This window comes from Neoarius graeffei, chromosome 16 (genome assembly GCF_027579695.1).
Source record: "Neoarius graeffei isolate fNeoGra1 chromosome 16, fNeoGra1.pri, whole genome shotgun sequence".
NCBI classification, from domain to species: Eukaryota; Metazoa; Chordata; class Actinopteri; order Siluriformes; family Ariidae; genus Neoarius; species Neoarius graeffei.
Window position 1 is genome coordinate 29,941,905 of NC_083584.1, and position 15,209 is coordinate 29,957,113.

Genomic DNA, 15,209 nt, shown 5'->3' on the forward strand with positions numbered 1-15,209 from the left:
GTTCACACGGTACAAAGTTATACCGGTGTAGCCCCTGAAAGCTGCTTAAACCGGTGCAAATCTAACCCTGCTCGGGAGGTGGTTTAAGAAATTTACTCCGGAGTAAATGCTAGTTTGCGGGGCAGCACCGATATAAAATGGGACGTCTGAACGCTACAGGGCTAGACTCGCTACGCGTGAGGAGAGTTGATTACATACGGGCATTGCATAATTTGCATCCTGGTATTTTGCGCTTCCAAAATGGCGAATATCAACAACAACAGAACTGCGTGTCTTCCAGTGTTGCCAGATTGGGTGGTTTTAAGTGCATTTTGGCGGATTTGAACATATTTTGGGCTGGAAAACGTCAGCAGTATCTGGCAACACTGGTGTCTTCATCCACGTTGTTTTCCCGGCGCTTGGTGATGCCATGACAACCGGGAAAAGGAAGTACATTTTCACGCATGCGCATATTTCATTTCCGCATTATTACTATCGTATAGCACGGTCGCAAAAACTGCCGTGTGAACGCAAGTGGGGCTGCACCGGTGCTAACACGCTTCTCTCTAGTAAGCAGGTTTGTGACGTGTGAACGCTCCACAAAATTTACACCAGTGTAAGATATAGCGCAACAAAATACATCGATGCAAATATGTGCCGTGTGAACACCCCTATAGACAGATGCACAGACAACAGAGGAGCTGAGTAGAAACCTGCTATGCGACACTGTGGCTTGGCAGTTTATTAGATATAACTCTTAAGTACCTAATTCGCTAGCAACTTTTATATTGTTTATATTGGTTTCATCCCATATACACTCGGTTGCCAGTTCATGTGTATCTAATAAACTCCTAACTGCGTGTAAAAGATGTGCCTCTGCAACAGAGGCAATTACTTTCTAGATGCATCGACAAAACCTTGCCTGTGGGTCAAGTGACATATACTCACTTGGGAATTGTTCAGTTTTGGACACTTCTGCAGCAGGGAGGTCTCAAATTAACAATCCCCCCCACACACACACACAGTTCTGCAAACTCATTTCACAGCTCCTTGCATTCCCTATTAAAAATATAATGTGGTCCATAACAATGTTAGAGGTTCCAACATTGCTCAGAAGAAAACCCTTGCAGGTAATCAAATATACACAAAAGCAAAAAACCCACACTCTCAGATTTTGACTGCATATCAGCGGACATCACGGCCTCAACAGCTTAAACGATATTGGCTTAACTGATTTCACTGCAATCTGCAAAAATGTGAGGAGTTGAGTGTATAAGCAGACTATACAACTGTTAGAAAATTAATATAATATAAATGCATATCCATTCTGCATTCCATGTCCATATTCAGGCTTTCGTCTAAACCGGGGAACAGGGGTGCTGCGCCCTCTTACCGAAATGCCGATTGAACCCCAAGTCACACTTAGGCTTAGGCACACTTATATGCTACTGCACAACATGCAATCTTTCTCAAAACGATCTTTTCTCCGTGAAAACATCCCAGCAACACCACGTGACAATGTGCCTGATCATCAAATACGTTATAATTACTCCAAAATATTCCAATCATAGTAGATACACCGCCAGACGGTGCAAAAACAATCCGAATTGGCGTTTTCCAGACTGAGGCGCCATGTTGTTTACTTGTCGCGGCTGCTCTCGCGAGATTTGACATGGGTTACATACAAGGTCAGCTGACTTGTAGAGCGAGATTTCTCGAGACTGAATGACCTTTCACCCACCGGCGCGGGAGCTTTTGACAGAAGTCGTTCGCAAGTTGTTTTTGTTGACACTTGGGCATTTAAAGATGTCATCCCGCGGCACGAAACGGAAGAAAGCCAAAGACTGCCCGGGGCAGAAGAAGATTACTTTTCTTTTTCAATGTTAAACAATTTGTTACAATTTCCCTCTCAGATAGCCTCAGAATGTCCCATTGTAGCCTCAATTTTTCAAAGACTTCGCACAGCAGAGGGGGGGATGGACAACCGGCACCATCCCCCCCCGCTTCGCTCCCTCGCCATGGTGAGCGCCCTCATACTAAATTTTTCTAGAAAAAACCCTGCATATTTAACTGCATACAATAATAAACAGGGATGGCACCAGGATTTTTCGTTCTGGGTTCAGGGACCCACATGACTGGCCAAATTGGGGTCCCTGGCATTTTTTGTGGGTCCCAAATATTTAATTTTATACATTCATTTGTCCCCCCCCCCCAATATTCTGCCACAGTGTGCAGCCATGATCTTGCTATTTTTTTCACCGACAATCCACAGAGTTCAAGGTTTTTCGGTCATTTTTTGCAAGTGATTAACCCGGAAGACTTTCACTGACGTCACAAGATTTTTGTTTATCATGCAGCGTCCGCCATACTGCCGGGCAAACAAAGAGACAGCCGCGACAGTTAATAATGAAAATCGAGATGACTGCAGTCAGTACAATCTCTCTGAAACGATTAAAAATGTATTTTATACCAGCAGATCATGTTACATCCAAAAGCTGAAACATGCAGGCATCACAGATGCATATAATTTACCGACAAATGTTTTTCTTTATTCTACACACACTGTGCACTCTCTCTGTGTGTGTGTGTGTGTGTGTGTGTGTGTGTGCACGCTGCTTGTTCACCACTTCAGATGGATTAAATCCAGAGGAGGGATTTTACTACGCTTGGAGTTTACATGCAACAAAATTTGAAAATAAAGGCTTCTTCTTAATTTACCCACAAATGTATTTATTCCACTTGAAAAGTGTTCCGCAAACCAGCTACCAGATTTGGGACACTACAACATCATGAACTATTTAGTATTTGGGACTACTAAATATACCAGATGCGCTAAAGGCTTACAAAAGTACAGATGCCTCCTGATATTTCAAGGCAGGTTTCGTGCCGGAACATTATGGGAAATTCCTGATAAAGAAAAACACCTTATTATGACAAAAGTAAACTCAAATGTGGACTTCTAATAGTAATAAAACAAGCCAGGGCCGAGATCGGGCATATTTTATGGTTTTCAGCCGAGTCTACATTATCAGTACATTACAAATCATACTGCTAGTCAAGCCTTAGGTCTAATAAAATACATCACTTCCAAAGCTCGCATCCAGATCTACATTTTACCATTGCACGGAGCTTTCACACTAACCTGATCTAAAATGTTCTCCACACACACGGGGATGTGTTTCTTCCCGTTTAACTGCAGTTCGCCATTTTTTTCGTCCTTCTGGGTTCATCGGGAAGCGGTGAAAAGTTAAACCAGGCTTATCTCCACATCTGTTATTACATCCAAAAGCACTACAGGTCTCTGGCATTGTTCTTTGAGATGTAACTTCGACAAGTTTATCTGTAGATGCACTGAATTTGGCTTACAAATCGCTCACGTACACTTGTGCCGGTCGCTGGCAAACACAAAGCTTGCCAGGCAATATGGCCCCGTAAACAAATCCGCAGTTATGATGACGTCACATGAAAGTCCACTAATGTGATAGATTTGCCAAGGTAATCAGGAAAAATTCTTCAAGTAGGAGTGCTGCGTCTCAGCACGCATTAATATCCTGAACATTTTTTTTTTTGCATTTTTGTGCATAAAAATGCATGATTCCTGTGTTAACGCGATCCCTGATAAACTGTTCAAAACTGTAAGGAAAGACATTTACTGTTGATCAGCTTACTAACATCACAGGAATACAGCAAAGAAATCAAACAAACAGTGTCTGATCAATACTCAGTATACACTCAGTGGAGGAACACTTCAAGAGCCAATCAGCCAAGCGGCAGCAACACAATACCTATAACCAAGCAGAAACGGGTCAAAAGCTTTAGTTAATGTTCACATCAAACATCAGAATGGGGAAAAATGTGATGTTAGTAACTGTGACCGTCACATGTTTGTTTTTCAGTTTCTGCCCCTCAGCTCCAGAGACTTTATTTTTCACGTTATTTATTTATTTATTTATTTATTTATTTATTTTTTGTATGATAGCAGGTAAAATAAAGTCACAGGTTTAAATTCATAGAGATCAAATCAGCCTGAAGACAAAATAACTGCTACCAGAAGCAAATGTGTGCCTTTCACGTCCTGTGTCCTTTCCCCTTCAGTGAACTGATTATCCCCTTAAGCAAATTTGATTCACATTTGATCCGAGCGCTGCTTGAGCTGAAAAAGCACCAGTATTCATGTGTCTCTTGTGGCACCACTGCAAGGGGTCAAAAACAGCCATGACTGTTTGTTATTTTGTTCGTGACTCTGCGGTGGAACTTGAAAAGAAATAAAAACAATTTTTCATTTTTCAAAGCTTGTTTTCTGACAAAGTCTGGAGTCTGGTTTTCCAACGGTTTAATTTTAAGACCGGTTGTAAGAAAGAAATAGCAAATAAGCTGAGCACAAGAGCAGATAATAACCATGGTACATGAGTCGGAGTGTCTCAAAATAATAAGGAAAACAATACATTGTCAAGTTTATAGATGCTCTGAGAGACTCCAGGATATGTAGCTTTAAACGCTTCGTCTAGGCCAACTTACTCGTCAAAAGCTGACTGAATAATAGAAGTGCAAGTAAATGTTGGAATTTGGAGCCAAGCTGCCACTGTCGGGCCCCTGAGCAAGGCCCTTAAGGGGCATATCACGGGTAAACTCAGGAGCAAGATCAATGGAATTCTCCTATTTTATATTAAACTTTGGTCAAATATCTGTCACATTTTACATTTTATGCAATTTTTTTTACCTTGCGCAATACCAGAAAAATTCAATTGAAATCAAGCGATTTGAGGCGAATTGGTCCGCCTCTAAAAAAACTTGGCATTTGGATTTCCCAGCAAACATTGATTTTCGTGATGTCACATGCGGGACGCCTCCTTCTGAATCCTACGTCAGCGCTGGTTTGTTTATGAGAAAACGACCTGGTGGTTTTCTGCAGATTTCTTCAACGTTATTGCGTAATTATTAAAATGGTTAACAGATGTATCGTAGGAGGGTGCAGCAACACCAATCTTGATGGGATTAGTACTCATCGTTTTCCAAAAGACCGGACAATGAGAGAGAAATGGGAGCGCTTGGTCTACACAGGCTGTGCACTGAAACCGTGCAAAGCTCGCGCAGCCTGCTGGCGCTTCCGCAGGTGACGTCACGAATCTGGCTCCAGACTCCCTTGGGATTTTTCCAGATGCATTTTGTTATTTTATTTCTTTTCTGCTGTAGACAGATGGCCTTGTGCAAAATTACCCTTCTGGATGAGTGTGTAAAGGGACATACTTTCATATTTTAAAAAAACAAACACGAAATTGGTCCAGAATATGCACTTTAACACTCTCTGCTCCACGGGAGCCACATCGTAGCCGATCCTGCAGTCTGACCCTAGTTTCCTAACAAGCTTGGATATGTAAAGAAAAGATTTTCACTATGCTGTAATGTATGTGTGACAAATAAAGGCAGCTTCTTCTATTTTAAATATTTAAGTAATATCCCACAAGAGGGAGTGCTGTTGTACTGAATATCAACATGGCTGCGAATCAGTCGTAGACACGAGCCCGCAGACCGAGTGCTGTAGATAATCACAGTCCTGCAGATATTCAGTACAACAGCACACTCGATTGCAATACTGCTTTTGCACAACAGGCCTATAAACAAGAATTTTAAACACAATATGGCCAATTATTATACGTACAGGACACTTTTTCGATGGAATAAAAACATGCATTCTATTCCCTTCTAGAAGATTTTATTCATTTGATTCGATAGCATGCTATATTGTTAGCATATTGCTTATCCTACGTGCAGTAAGTCACTCTATCCAATGGAGAATGAGCACTAAATATGGTTTATGATATTGCATGGTTGTCAAGACATCATGACGTCACATATCGGAGAAGTAAAACTTCCGCGCTAGCAACGGTGACGATTTTAAACGAACACGGCCGCCAAGTTTGCTTTATTAAATACTTAAGATTTTGAGAGAATTTTGAAAGAGAAAGATGCGTTGAACACCCAAAAGGAGCGTGTATATACAGTATAATAATGGATTTTTTTTCCATGGTCTATGAGATATATTGCATTCAGCTAGCATGATATTGAACTCGTCTTCGACTCGTTCAGTATCATGCCAGCTGAATGCAATATATCTGATATACCACTCAACGCCAGCCAATATTATTTAATTACGTTCTGTCTATTTTTGCTCTGCTAGCAGAAATAGATCCTCAAGAAGCCACACTCACTTTACAGCATGTCGACTAGCTGGCTAGCTAGCTAGCTCAGTGATGTAACCAACATTAACATTAACCATTTCAATACACAGTACAGTCAGGTTAAAAGTGCTCCTTGCATTGTAAAATTGGCGTCCCTTCTTCATCTGATGAGCTTTCATATTTTACACCAAGTCAAAAGGTATATTCCTGAAAAGTGTCAGTTGCCATATCAGCAGATTATGTCAACACTAACGTAGTAACCGTTTCAAAGCAGGAAGTGGAATTTTACGTGCAGGACACAGACGAGTGGAGTGATGCACACAATGAAACATCCCAGTTCTGTTATGCGAAACATCAGCACTCTGGGAACACCGCTCAACCAATCAAATTAGTGGAACATAAATAACTGTTGTATAATAAATGATACATCTGTGAAATATCTACTTACTAAGCTTTTTCTGAAAACTTGCCATTGACAGAAACATTCTTTTTATACATATGCACTATATGTAATTTGAACAACAGTAAGTCTGAGAGTAAAGGTAGCACGGTGGTGTAGTGGTTAGCACTGTCGCCTCACAGCAAGAAGGTTCCGAGTTCGAACCTCACGACCGACGGGGGCCTTTCTGTGTGGAGTTTGCATGTTCTCCCAGTGTCTGCATGGGTTTCCTCTAGGTGTTCCGGTTTCCCCCACAGTCCAAAGACATGCAGTTAGGCTAACTAGCTACTTTAAATTGTCCATTGATCAAGCTTGGAGAGGGATGGGCTACGCCATGTTTAAAATGCCCTCGACACATCAATGATGGACTGTTAAAATGTCAATCATGCCCCTTTTCCACCAAAGCAGTTCCAGGGCTGGTTCGGGGCCAGTGCTTTAGTTTGGAACCGGGTTTTCTGTTTCCACTGACAAAGAACTGGCTCTGGGGCCAGAAAAACCGGTTCCAGGCTGGCACCAGCTCTTTGCTGGGCTAGAGGAAAGAACCACTTATGTCAGTGGGGGGGCGGAGTTGTTAAGACCAACAACAATAATCAACAAATCGGTCACCAAACAGGACAAGAACAGACCGCAACGGACAATAAGGTCTGCAGAGAAAATTATTGGTGTCAACCTGCCCTCCATTCAAGACTTATACTTGTCCAGAGTCAGGAAACGGGCAGGTAACATCTCTGCAGACCCATCACACCCTGGTCACAGTCTGTTTAATCTTCTCCCCTCAGGGAGGCGATATAGATCTCTGTATGCAAAAACAACCAGACATAAGAACAGTTTCTTCCCTCAGGCTGTCTCTGTGATGAACAGCTAAAATCCAGATTCTATATCAGTAAGATCACTTGCAAAATATCTGCACACTCATACTGTCATTCTGTGCTCACTGTTACTTATATTATATACTTATTTAAATTTACTATTCATCTTTGCACTATGCACCATATTGCACCAAATGGGAAATCCTTTCTGTGATGAACAGCTAAAATCCAGATTCATATATCAGTAATATCACTTGTAAAATATGTGAACACTTATACTGTCATTCTGTGCACACTGTATACTTTATATTTATTTAACTATTCCATACTTGACTTACCTGGATTACTTTGCACTATGCACCTATTTTTGTTGTTGTTTGCTTGTTTGATTTTGTGTCTACGCTTTATCTGTTTTGTACTATGAGAGCTAAGTGAACCGGAGTCAAATTCCTCGTGTGTGTCCACATACCTGGCAATTAAAGTGTTTCTGATTCTGATAAGACCGCGAAAGATCGCCATTTTTAAGCGACGAGAAGCAGCAGCTGTACAAACGCGAAGTCATCCATTATTATTGTTGTTGTTGTTGCTTCTTCCGTGTTGTTTTTGCTTCGATATTCGGGCCAAGGTTTATGTAAACGTAGCGACGTAACTACAGCGACGTAATGACGTGGCTTCCCTTAGCACCGCGAGCTATGGAAAAGCAAACTGGTTCTCAGTTGGCTTGCAAGTTGAACGAGTTGTGAACCAGCACCAGCACTGGCCCCGAACCAGCCCTGGAACTGATTTGGTGGAAAAGAGGCATCACTGGTGCCCCCTTGCTGTCCATGGGACAATCATAACTGCATCATCACCACAATAAATGATAAGAGAAAGAGCGTCATCGGACCTGGATAGATGTGCTAAATCCATCAGAGCCCTACATTTCGGTGCCTTGCATAATACAAACTGAAACTAGTTCCTAATAGACTCGCGAGTCAAAACGTTGCCGAGTTTATTTTTGTCTGCAGCAACATTAGAATTCTGAGAAAAGCTGCCAAACTCCCACTTGGAAAGGCCAATCTGTGGTCTGGGAGGCCCGACATAGCGTTTGTTATGTCTCAAACCTCAACATGGCCGACTCATCCATACACACATTTGTCAGCACCACTGACAGCTACATGCAGGGCTTTCATCCAGTTTTTTTTTCTTTCTCCAAGTAAGGCAGTGTATATGGAAAAGCTCGGGTGAATTATAGCCTGGGGCTGGATTTAGAGAACAGAAACGGCACATAGCAATATGGCCTCCAGCTGTAGAAAAGCTAACAACCACAAAGCTAGGAACGATTTACAGAACAGGGCTCTCCCCATTGCCTTACAGGTTCAACCTGATCTGGCTGCTTATTTGTACATGTACGCAGACTCTATAAATTAGACCCAATGACAAATCCCAGCATCTAACAGCCAAACACTGATCTCTTTTACTGAGAAACTGAGAGCAAGCACACCAAATGTAGCACAGAAAGAAAAAAAAAAAGAAAGGAAAGGGGAAAACCACACACACACACACACACACACACCTAAAAACACTTCAAACAGATTATGACTGCCAGCTAAAACACACTGCTCCTGCCAGCAACTATAAAAAATTGGCCATGATATTAATTGACCATTTCATCCTGTTTTTTTTCTCCATCTGACGTACAGAGTATTGTCCCTCCAAATCTTATTCAATTTAAGAAAAAGAAACAAACAAACAAACAAATGAATGAAACGATCTTTCATTTCAAGATTAATGTGATCTACTACTACACACCCTGAGCCTGAGTGGCTGAAATAAATCAGATTAAATCTGATCTGCACACCGCAACTGCAGTAATTCATCACCCTGGAGAATTTCACAGCTGCATGTAAACAAGTTGCATGAATCCACCCAGCATCCGTTATTCTCCTAGATAAATTCTGGCTAATGCAGAAAGCTACAACTTAACAGGAAAAGGATGAGAGGATCAAAAACCAATAACATTCATACCAGCCAAAACGTACGGTTTTCAAGATAGTAACTTGTATTTTGATCTCGTATGCTTTGCTTACATCTCATCTCCTTGCATTGTCTCGTGGCCAAAAGGAGTTTCATGTAGTCTGAGAGGACACGCTGGCATTGATTCGACTATTATGAGGCAGGAAGCAGAGTTTGGCAAAAGTGAGCAGGAAGGAAAATGATCTATGCTAACCGCACAATCAATCCCTCTGCTTTGCCAGTCGACTCATTGCTCATTGGGGATGATTAGGTGTGTGTGTTAGGAAACTTAGATTTGGGTATACAACCCCGATTCCAAAAAAGTTGGGACAAAGTACAAATTGTAAATAAAAACGGAATGCAATGATGTGGAAGTTTCAAAATTCCATATTTTATTCAGAATAGAACATAGATGACATATCTCATCTCATCTCATTATCTCTAGCCACTTTATCCTTCTACAGGGTTGCAGGCAAGCTGGAGCCTATCCCAGCTGACTACGGGCGAAAGGCGGGGTACACCCTGGACAAGTCGCCAGGTCATCACAGGACTGACACACAGACACAGACAACCATTCACACTCACATTCACACCTACGCTCAATTTAGAGTCACCAGTTAACCTAACCTGCATGTCTTTGGACTGTGGGGGAAACCGGAGCACCCGGAGGAAACCCACACGGACACGGGGAGAACATGCAAACTCTGCACAGAAAGGCCCTCGACAGCCACGGGGCTCGAACCCGGACCTTCTTGCTGTGAGGCGACAGCGCTAACCACTACACCACCGTGCCGCCCTAGATGACATATCAAATGTTTAAACTGAGAAAATATATCATTTAAAGAGAAAAATTAGGTGATTTTAAATTTCATGACAACAACACATCTCAAATAAGTTGGGACAAGGCCATGTTTACCACTGTGAGACATCCCCTTTTCTCTTTACAACAGTCTGTAAACGTCTGGGGACTGAGGAGACAAGTTGCTCAAGTTTAGGGATAGGAATGTTCACCCATGATTCTAGTTGCTCAACTGTCTTAGGTCTTTTTTGTCGTATCTTCCGTTTTATGATGCGCCAAATGTTTTCTATGGGTGAAAGATCTGGACTGCAGGCTGGCCAGTTCAGTACCCGGACCCTTCTTCTACGCAGCCATGATGCTGTAATTGATGCACTATGTGGTTTGGCATTGTCATGTTGGAAAATGCAAGGTCTTCCCTGAAAGAGACGTCGTCTGGATGGGAGCATATGTTGCTCTAGAACCTGGATATACCTTTCAGCATTGATGGTGTCTTTCCAGATGTGTAAGCTGCCCATGCCACACGCACTAATGCAACCCCATACCATCAGAGATGCAGGCTTCTGAACTGAGCGCTGATAACAACTTGGGTCGTCCTTCTCCTCTTTAGTCCGAATGACACGGCGTCCCTGATTTCCATAAAGAACTTCAAATTTTGATTCGTCTGACCACAGAACAGTTTTCCACTTTGCCACAGTCCATTTTAAATGAGCCTTGGCCCAGAGAAGACGTCTGCGCTTCTGGATCATGTTTAGATACGGCTTCTTCTTTGAACTATAGAGTTTTAGCTGGCAACGGCGGATGGCACGGTGAATTGTGTTCACAGATAATGTTCTCTGGAAATATTCCTGAGCCCATTTTGTGATTTCCAATACAGAAGCATGCCTGTATGTGATGCAGTGCCGTCTAAGGGCCCGAAGATCACGGGCACCCAGTATGGTTTTCCGGCCTTGACCCTTACGCACAGAGATTCTTCCAGATTCTCTGAATCGTTTGATGATATTATGCACTGTAGATGATGATATGTTCAAACTCTTTGCAATTTTACACTGTCGAACTCCTTTCTGATATTGCTCCACTATTTGTCAGCGCAGAATTAGGGGGATTGGTGATCCTCTTCCCATCTTTACTTCTGAGAGCCGCTGCTACTCCAAGATGCTCTTTTTATACCCAGTCATGTTAATGACCTATTGCCAATTGACCTAATGAGTTGCAATTTGGTCCTCCAGCTGTTCCTTTTTTGTACCTTTAACTTTTCCAGCCTCTTATTGCCCCTGTCCCAACTTTTTTGAGATGTGTTGCTGTCATGAAATTTCAAATGAGCCAATATTTGGCATGAAATTTCAAAATGTCTCACTTTCGACATTTGATATGTTGTCTATGTTCTATTGTGAATACAAGATCAGTTTTTGAGATTTGTAAATTATTGCATTCCGTTTTTATTTACAATTTGTTCTTTGTCCCAACTTTTTTGGAATTGGGGTTGTAGAACATGGAGGTCTTGCATCTGATCTTAGAAAGCTCATTCATTCAGAAAGGACTGCTGACTTTCTGCAGGGTTTGAACAATTAAAATATCACAAGTATTAGTCTATCCACATTGACTGGATATCAGCAATCGCGCACTCTGATTGGCTACTCTACTACTAGGCTATCAGCTCATATACCATGAGTAGTGAAAAACAAAATGGCAGAGTGCATCAAGTCAGATATGATTACTTTGTCATCAAGTATTTAAAAGAAACAGAAATAGCTAAAAGAATATAGTGTGCGCCCTCCCCAAATATCAACTGTTCCACACTCCAGCCCAGTCGGTGGTGGTAATGCACCTTTAAGTTGGTTTGCCAACCACCAAAAAACCCTAAAGAAGAAGAAAATGGCGGCGCGTGTTGTTGAACCAACCAAGAATGAAATAACTCTACTTGAAAACAACCCCCCCCCAAAAACAAAATATGGAATGAAAGCGTTTGATCGTAAGAACGTATCTTTTTTTTTTCAAGAATTATCATCGCATTTTTCACAAATTGCTACTGTCATTTTGCCAGTTTGTTTACATTAAGCGGAAATGATTTTGTAGGACGTTTTGTATAGTTTTTAATTTATCAAATTTGCAAATAAATAAATAAATAAATAAATAAAATGCTCCGTTTCTCAAAATCCAGTGAATGTGGATAGAATAAATCGGTTATTCCACTCAATCTCGTCGTACATGGTTTATAGCCAACTCAGCACTACACACCTCATCAACCATCAGCTCATGTACGACTCGATTTCGTGGAATAACTTGACTTTATAAGTCAACTCTGGAACACAAGGTGGATTCCAAAGAGTTCTCTCGAAAGAATCCAAAAAACATCAAGGTTGGATCAGGTGCAGTCAATCCTATATTAAACTGATTCATACTCATTTGAATGCTATAAGGGATGAAAGGAAAAAATAGTTTTGCTGGCATCAGCAACAGCAGAATTGCAGTGCAAGCATACCAAAGCACAGGCCTCCTCCATCAAAGCCAACTCTCTACAGAGCAACCTTAACGCATTTCCACTGCAGCCCTAAGGTAACATTCAGCAGGGAGAAAATCCGCTCCAGTTTCCAAGAATTCCCAGGCCACTCGAGCATAAAAACCCAAAAGAGCCTAAGGGTGACACTGGTACACAAACAGTGCATGATGTAGCTATATATTATCGGATCTCTGGCCTCATTCAGACCTGGTATTGGGTGATGTAATGATGAGTGGACAGCCGAGACAAAGAACTAGTCACATCTAATGTTTTCATGCATCTGGAATGGGTCTCCAGTGACCACTTGTGCTGTTAATATCCACAAAGGATCAGCCAATAGTCCTTATTTATTAGCAGAAGGAGGAAATACTAGTGTTGTAGTCAAGACCACCAAAATGGAGACCAAGTCATGACCAAGATCAGAGTGTATCGAGACCGAGACAAGACCAAGACTTTGAGGGGTTGAGACCAAGTCAAGACCAAGTTGCAAGGCAAGACCGAATGAAGACCAGGACCAAACCAGTGTGTGTGTGTGTGTGTGTGTGTGTGGGGGGGGGGGGGGGGGGGGGGGGGGGGGGGTGATGGCCGTTAACAGTAACAAAAATTTCAAATTAGCAACGAGTAATGTTATCGGTTGCATTTGAAGCGGGAAATTTTACATCCGATCACAACAACGATGTTCACAAATAAATCAGACAAAGCACAGGCAATTTAGTGAAATCCCCACAGCTGTGGTCTTGAAATAAAATCCAGAGTCCTCCATGTCTGAGACCAAGACAAGACCGAGTAAAAATGCGCTCGATTCCAAGACGAGGCCTTCAAAAAAGTGGTGTTGAGAACAAAACCGGTCTCAAGCACTACAACACTGGGAAGTGCCATAATTATCAGGGGTGCAGTATAGGGGTGAGGCTGCACCTGAGATGATGATGACACTGCCTGGTGCAAGAGCAGCATCCCTTAGCGAGAAGCTTTGTTAGTCGACAACACAGCATAGCTGAGACGGTCGCAGAGACGACTCGTTGCTTAATGCTGGAGCTGATGTCCAGTTGACGGTCAGAACCACCAGTTGCATGTTGGCCGTTGGAGCTCATCCGCCCTTTGACAGGTCTTGTTTTTAATCCTGCTGGATGACATGCCCCCCTCCTCACCAGTACACACTGGTTGGGGTTTAGACGCCGACCACCCGTCCATGCAGCAGGTAGTAGGTAGGTACTGGGTTACAATGTTACCAGTAGTAGACTCCTGTCTGACCTGACCTGCCAGAGGGCCTGCAGCTGATTCTGACATCCTACAACAACTTGGCAAAGCGCATGGGCCTGCGTATTAATAGAACCAAAACAGAAACCATGTGCATTGGTACTACAGCGGATTTTTACATGGACGGTACTAAATTAGCCAATGTCAACCGCCTGAAGTACCTCAGCAGCTATGGTCACCAGTGACTGCTCAATGCAGGAGGAACTACCATCTCGTATTCAGGCGACATCGTGTGCATTTGGTCGATTACGGAAGAGAGCGTTTGATTCTCATGACCTAACAGTCTCCACTAAAATCAGTGTCTTATCAGTGCCTAATGCCTATTCTAATGTATGGTAGTGAAACGTCGACTTTATATCAACGTGAGGTTAAGCAACTTCGTACAATACAGCAGTGCCATCTACGTCTTAAAGATTAAATGGGATCATTTCGTCAGCAACGAAGATGTGCTCAAGAGGGCTGGGGTCGATGGCATTGAATTGCAGTTAGTGAAAAGTCGCTTACGGTGGTTCGGTCATGTCTGTCGAATGAATGACGGCAGACCAGCAAAGGAACTTTTATATGGTGAACTAGCTCATGGTTCTCGACCGAAAGGACGTCCTAAATTTTGCTTTAAAGACACTTGTAAGAATGCCGCTTCTTAGATGTATGGCAAACTTGGGTGGAAAACAGACAAAAATGGAAAAAGCTAATAAGTTTAGTGTGCGACTCCTACAACTTGAAGAGAAATCGCAGAGTACGAGAAGCGCAAGGAAAGGAGAAGAAGAAATGATACTATACTGTGTCTTACGTGTTTTCAGGCTCAATCAGTGTAAGAGTGAAGCAGAGGAACAAAAGATGGAGGTTATTGTGTTCTTGATTCTCCCACCCCCCGACACACTTTTCTGGAGGATCAATCAGTGGTAGCTCAGTGGTTAAAACGTTGGGCTACTGACTGGGAAGTCACGAGTTCAAATCCCAGCATCATCAAACTGCCACTGTCAGGCTCTGGAGCCAGTACCTGAATGTCTATATAGCTCAAGCTATATCCTGTCTCAATTCTAAGTGACTTTAGACAAAACAAGCATGAGCAAAATGTAAAAATCTTCTAAAGAATAACTCTGTAGATTTATCTACTCAACATGTACTGTGGTGGCACGGTGGTGTAGTGGTTAGCGCTGTCACCTCACAGCAAGAAGGTCCGGGTTCGAGCCCCGTGGCCGGCGAGGGCCTTTCTGTGTGGAGTTTGCATGTTCTCCACGTGTCTGCGTGGGTT

General features: G+C 42.5%; 1 protein-coding gene across 2 annotated transcripts in view; it reads right to left on the bottom strand.

Moving 5' to 3' along the window:
• Positions 1-15,209, bottom strand: part of vps50 (VPS50 EARP/GARPII complex subunit) — a 457,944-nt gene that overhangs the window by 267,613 nt on the left and 175,122 nt on the right. The window lies entirely within an intron of this gene.